The 7,316-nt window shown below is 38.5% G+C and overlaps 1 non-coding gene across 1 annotated transcript; it reads left to right on the forward strand.

The window, feature by feature from the left end:
• The first annotated feature begins 2,574 nt into the window (after nucleotides 1-2,574).
• Nucleotides 2,575-2,681, forward strand: LOC133807821 (small nucleolar RNA R71). Its single transcript, XR_009879712.1, has one exon. It is a non-coding gene; the product is annotated as a small nucleolar RNA R71 (small nucleolar RNA).
• Nucleotides 2,682-7,316: the final 4,635 nt, after the last annotated feature.

Raw genomic sequence — 7,316 nt, forward strand, 5'->3', positions numbered from 1 at the left:
TCAAATCTTGCTCCAAATTAGCCAAACAGTTATCAAAAGAAGAACCATAAACAGAAAAATGATCCATAATGATCTCAACACCCTTTTCTACCATGTCCAAAAATATATCCATCATGCATCTTTGGAACGTTGCTGGTGCATTACAAAGTCCAAATGGCATTTTTCTAAACACAAAAGTACCATACGGGCATGTAAACGTGGTTTTCTCTTGATCCTCAGGTGCAATGGAAATTTGATGGTATCCTGAATGCCCATCCAAGAAACAATAATAACTACGACTTGCCAACCTATCCAACATTTGATCAATGAAAGGCAAGGGAATGTGATCTTTTCTAGTGGCCTTATTCAATTTACAGTAAGCTATAGATATCCTCTAACCTGTCACAGTACGAGTCAGAATAAATTCATTATTCTCATTCTTAACCACCATCATTCCTCCCTTCTTTGGAACTACTTGCACTGGACTCACCCATGCACTATCTGAAATTGAGTAAATTACTCCAGCGTCTCACAACTTAAGAACTTCTTTTCTTACCACTTCCTTCATTTTTGGATTTAATCTTCTCTAAGCATCAATTTTTGGTTTAGCATCATCTTCCATCAAAATTATATGCATCACAGTCGATGGGCTTAGTCCCTTATGTCAGCCAGAGTCCATCAAATAGCAGTTTTATGAACTCTTAATAACTTTTCTACCTCAACCTCAGTAAGAGATACAAATACTATAACTGAAAGAGTTTCCTTTGCTCCAAGATATGCATAGCGTAAATGCTCTGGCAAAGCCCTTAATTCTAGAACAAGAGGGTTCTCAATGGACGGTAATGGTCTTCCCATGTTCTTCAAACCTCTTTTCTCTTAATGGTCCATACAATTGTATCCAATTAAAATAACTCACTCCCTCCTTTCAATCCTCTTCGTCTATGTCATCAACTTTAAGACTTAGCTCAAGTGGATCATTTTATTAACTTATGACTTACTACTGCTCCATCTATCACATCCACCAAAGAGCAACTATCACTCGCCCTAGGATAGGTCATGGCCTTGAATACATTGAATAATACTTCATCACCTTGCACTCTCAACCATAATTCTCCTTTTTGCACATCTATTAAAGCTTACCCAGTTGCTAAAAACGGTCTCCCCAAAATAATTGGGACATTCTCATCCTCCTCCATATCAAGAACAATAAATTTGCTGGAAAAATAAGCATATCTACTTTTACCAACACATCTTCTATAATATCTCTTGGGTGTTTGACTGGGCTATCTGCCAGCTATAATGTGATGGTCATGGGCCTCGCTTCTCCCAATCCAAGTCTGCGAAACATTGACAATTGCATCAAATTTATATTTTCCCTTAGATGACACAAGGCATGCTTGCATTCAAACACTCCAATGGATCATGGTATAGTAAAACTACCAGGATCTCTTAACTTTTGCAGGAGCTTTCTTTGTAAATAGCACTACACTCTTCAGTCAATGCTACAGTTTCATAATCTCCCATCGTCCTTTTGTTAGAAAGGATCCCCTTCATAAACTTTACATATCTAGACATCTGTTCCAGTGCTTCAGCAAAAGGTATGTTAATGTGTAGCTTCTTGAACACGTCTAAAAACTTCTCAAACTGTTTATCTAAATTCTGCTTATGAACTCTCTATGGATATGAAATCTTTATATAATGCTCAATGTTCACTGGTGGTAGCACTTCTTTCTCTGCTAAGCCTTTAGTAACCTTCTCTTCACAAGAATCATTCTTTGCTATGCATTGGTCCTTTTTCTCCTAACTTATCTCCTCAGACTGAGATCTCTTAGGCTTCTCGTACTGTGTTCCATTTCTCAAGGTGATGGATTGGCACTGTTCTGTAGGATTCATCTCAGTAGTTCTAGGAAAATTTCCTTGAGCTCTATTCGTCATTAGATTGGCCAACTGCCATATTTGCGTCTCCAAACTCCTTATAGATGCCCTTGTCTCTTTCATGAATTGGTTCAATGCATCAGGTTGTGGTTTAGGTTTTTTCATGGGCATTGGCCATTGTGGTGGTCTACTACGTTGTTGATAAAAGCCCGATGGAGGTTGTTGATAAGATTGTTGAGTGGTTTGATTATTTTTCCAAGAAAAATTTGGGTGGTTCTTCCAACCTTGGTTGTATGACATGGAAAAAGGGTGATTGTTTTGTCTTTGATAATTTCATATAGCTTGCACTTCTTCCATGGGCATGTTATTCATAACTAGGACAGGGCACTGATTCAATGGATGACCGCTACCACCTACCTCGCATAAATTTTGTGCTTGCATGGCTTGGGATGGAAGATTGGTCTGTTGTAATTGTTTTGTTAAAGTTGCCACTTGTGCTGTAAGCATGGAAATATCATCCAGTTCAATCATATCAGCCACCTTCTTTGGTTTTCCCTTTCAGTTGGCCACTAGTAGTTATTCATTGTCATCTCCTCTAGCAATTCATACGCTCCATTAGCACTTTTGCTCATGAACGCACCTCCTGCTGTAGCATATATTATGGTACGAGTAGTACCATATAACCCATTATAAAAGTTATGGACTAGCATCCACTTCTCTATACCATGATGTGGGCACTACCTTAAAAGCTCTTTAAATCTTTCCCATGCATCATACAACGATTCCCCTTCCGTCTGGAAGAAATTATTAATTTCCCCTCTCAACTTTGTAGCTTTTACTGGAGGGAAAAACTTTGCTAAGAAACTATGGGCTAACTCCTCCCATGTTGTGATAGAATTAGCTTGCAGCGAAATTAACAAACTCTTCACTCGGTCTCGTAGAGAAAATGGGAATAATCTAAGTCTAATTGCATCGTCACTCACCCCATTCATCTTAAATGTTGCATCGTCACTCACCCCAGAGAAAATGGGAATAATCTAAGTCTAATTACATCGTCACTCACCCCATTCATCTTAAATGTTGCACATATCTCTAGGAAATTGGCTATGTGCAAATTAGGATCTTCCGTAGGCTACAGTAGACTACACCATTTGTAATATTGTTGGCTTGATCTCAAAATTATTTGCAACAATAATTGGGTGTCTGATGCATGAATGCACTTCTGTGACAGTAGGAAGTACATAGTCTCTAAGCATCATTGGTCCTCGTTCCACTGGTTCCTCTACAATATTTGGGATATTATTAACATTAGCAGTATTTTTTGTTGCATTTCCTTGATTCTCAGCCATGGCAAAATCCAGTCGTTTCGTTATCTTTTGGTTTTTCCTGCACGTTCTTTCAATTTCAAGATCTACCGGTATGAATTCCTTTTCATTATCTTCGTCGCTTATACCAATAATTCTTAAAACACAATATAGGCACAAGCCGAATGAGTACTAGAAATAAAAACCAAGTTCGAATAAAAATCAAATATATTGATATTAATAATACAGTCCTTGGTAACGACGCCAAAAACTTGTTGTGATATTTTAAACTACGTAAGTGCACACAATCGTAACAAGTAATAAAACAGTAAGTAAAGTATCGTTCCCACGAGGACTGTTACTAATTACCAAACTTAATCTTTGACTCTAATTGATTGACAATTAATAATTTTGAACTTATAAAACTAAAACAATAAAATAGAACAATGGAGACCTCAAAACTAAATATTAATTCACTAGATTAAAAATTAGGGTTATTACCTTCATCAATTATCCACCTATGCTTCTCTAATGTGAATTTACGAATTCCTATCTCTAGTGTAGGCAATCTCCTACATCTCTGTGGTGAACTACCATATTGTAGGCATTAAACACATAATCCCTAAGTTACACAGATCATATAGGTACTCTCATCCAATATAAATTTACGATTATTTGAATATAGCATATTTATCCTTCACTTCTCAAATCTCAGGTTAAAATCATATAAATCATGCAATTAGTGGCCAACTAATCACAAGCATTAAACATAAGACAAATAATTCACAATATTGATAGGAAAATCATAAAAACTTCATCAGATAATCATAAGGTTTCAAGAAAATCCATTAACACCCTAAATAAGAAATTAGTTCATGCTAAACATTGTAAAATCCATTAAACCAAATATCGACATCACTACTCCAGAAAGTAAAAGTAAACAATGAAATAGAATGAAAGACTAGTTGATTTCCAAGCCTTTGCCTCCTCAGTGTGTTCTTTGAGTCTCCTCCTTAGGGTTTTTTTCTTCAGAAATCATCATAATGATGATTAAATAGTAATCTGTGCTTTGAACGTGAAATTCAACTTTTACCCCTGCGTAAAATGCCCTATGCTGCAAGTTGACCACTCAGGCATCACAACTCTATAACAAGGCATCACGGCCCGTGTCTAAACACTGAAATACGCATCCTCTCTGACTGTTCAAGCACCATGGCTCTAATATGTCTACGCTGCGGCCCTAGATTTTTTATGATTCAGCCTCTCTGTCTAGTCACAGCGCTGCGACTCTATGTGATAGTGTCGCGACTCAAATGTCCTTTTTTCAACAAATTACATCTTTTTGAACCAAACGTGGTCATTTATCAATTACTTCCCATAAATCCTAAAATATTATCAATCACAGGCAACAAAATGTCATATTTCACAAAAATAATTAAATAAACTCAAAATTTTCCTAAAATAACCCTTCAAAATATTATAAAACCTACTCTATCAACTGACAACAGCTAAAGAAAGAGGAGCAAAAGAAGGGAGACACCTTGACTCCAACCCAAGTGTTCACACTTACCCAGCCAGAGGTTGACGCTAGTCCCTCGGTAGTGACAAGTCATATTTCTAGTGCTGGCTCTACTTATATTGTATTGATTGATTCGGCAGCTACGCATTCATTTGTATCTAGTACGGTGATTGATAGACTGTGTAGGCCTTGTGATTTATATGTTGTGGGGTTTGGGACCTTATTGCCTACTGGGGAGTTGGTAGTCTCTAGGAGATGGATTAGATCTCTACCAGTAGAAGATGATAGTAGGGAGTTGTCAATGGACTTTGTTGAGTTAGCTATGGAGGACTTTGATATGATTTTGGGCATGGATTGGTTAGCAAAGTATGGGATGAATATTGATTGTAAAAGGAGGATGGTGACTTTCGAGCCTAAAGGAGAGGACCCGTTTGTGTTTGTGGGTACTGTGAATGAACCTCGTGTTCCTATGATCTCGGCGTTGAATGCTAGAGACCTATTGCAAGAAGGTTCCATAGATTTCCTAACTAGTATGGTGAATACCACCAAGGTTGTACCAGTTGGGCCAGAGGAGACCAAATTGGTTTGTGAGTTCTTAGATCTATTTCCATAAGATCTACTAGGGTTGCCACTACATCGAGAGATCGAGTCTGTGATTGTGTTGGCACCGGGGATAGAACCAATATCCAGGGCACCTTACAGAATGGCACCAGTAGAGTTAAAGGAATTACAGATCTAGTTGTAGGAATTACTTTATATGGGATTCATTAGACCTAGCTTCTCTCCATGGGGTGTGCCAGTGTTGTTTGTTAAGAATAAGGATCGTTCATTGAGGATGTGTATCGATTACAGAGAATGGAATAAGCTGACTATTAAGAACAAGTATTCACTACCTAGAATTGATGATTTGTTTGATCAGTTGCAAGGCGAGTCAGTGTTTTCAAATATTTATATTTGATCTGGTTATCATCAACGAAGGATCAAGGAGGAGGATATCCCAAAGACAGCTTTTCGCATGAGGTATGTGCATTATAAGTTTTTGGTCATGTCTTTTGGATTGACCAATGCCCTAGCAGCGTTCATGGATCTAATGAATAGGGTGTTCAAAGATTACTTGGAAAAGTTTGTGATTGTGTTTATCAATGATATACGGATCTACTCACAGTTAGAGGTAGATCATGAGCAACATCTTCGACTGGTACTACAAAGATTGAAAGAGCACAGATTGTATGCCAAGTCCAAGAAATGTGGGTTTTGGTTGCCTCAACTAACATTCTTAGGTCATATCGTGAGTAAGGTTGGGACAATGGTGGATCCAGCTAAGATCGAGGCAGTAAGGGATTGGCCAAGGCGAAGGAGTACTTTAGAGATTAGAAGTTTCCTTGGGTTGGCAGGGTACGAGCAGCAAGCAGCCCCTTGTTTGTATATGGTTCTATCGACATTTTGTTGAAGGGTTCTCAAGAATTACAACACCGTTGATAGAATTAACACACAAGAACTCGAGGTTCATTTGCTCTGACAGATTTGGGAACAGTTTTCAAAAGTTGAAGCAGCGGTTGATCACTGCTCTGGTATTGAGTCTTCCTTCAAATCAGGAGAGGTTTGTGGTTTATTTCGATGCATCGAGACATGTGTTAGGGTGTGTTCTTATGCAGGCTGAGAAGGAGATTGCTTATGCTTCATGACAGCTAAAGGATTATGAACAATAGTACCCAACTCATGATTTAGAGTTGGTAGCGCTAGTGTTTACACTGAAGGTGTGGCGACACTACTTATATGGCGAAAAAGTGTGAGATATACACCAATCATAAAAGTTTGAAGTATTTCTTCACACAGAAGGATCTGAACATGAGATAGAGATGTTGGTTGGAGTTGGTGAAGGATTATGACTATGAAATCCTCTACCATCCTGGGAAATCCAATGTGGTGGCAGATGCCTTGAGTCAAAGAGTTTCAGGATAGATGTTTAGTCTGAAGCAAATATTAGGGCCATTGGCAGAGGATATGACCAGAGCTGGGATAGAGTTCGTTGTGGGTAGATTGGCCGACATTACTCTTCAGTCTACACACCTTAAGAGTGTAATAGAATCTCAGAGGAATGATCCTCAGTTAGAGAAGCATCGAGAGGATGTCCTAGCTGGAGTGGCTAAGGATTTTACCATTTCTGAGACAGACATGTTAAGCTACAAGGATCAAATTTATGTTCTGAAGGATGTTATTATTAGATGAGAGATTTTGGATGAGTCTCATACCACTCCTTATTCATTGCACCCAGGAACTATGAAGATGTATCAGGACCTGAAATCTTTATATTGGTAGCCAGGGATGAAGAGAGATGTAGGTGAGTATGTGGAAAAGTGCCAAACCTGTCAACAGGTGAAGGCTGAACACCAGAGGCCAGCTGGATTGTTACAGCCTTTAGGTATTCCAGAGTTGAAGTGGGAAGAAATCACTATGGATTTTGTGGTAGGCTTGCCTAGAACGGTGGGGCAACATGACTTGGTATGGGTGATCGTATAGATAGATACACCAAGTCAGCTCACTTTTTTCATATGAGGACAAACTATACCATGGATCAGTATGCTAAGTTGTATGTGAGGGAGATCATACGTCTCCATGGGGCTCTGAAATCTATAGTA

This window comes from Humulus lupulus, chromosome X (assembly GCF_963169125.1).
Source record: "Humulus lupulus chromosome X, drHumLupu1.1, whole genome shotgun sequence".
NCBI classification, from domain to species: Eukaryota; Viridiplantae; Streptophyta; class Magnoliopsida; order Rosales; family Cannabaceae; genus Humulus; species Humulus lupulus.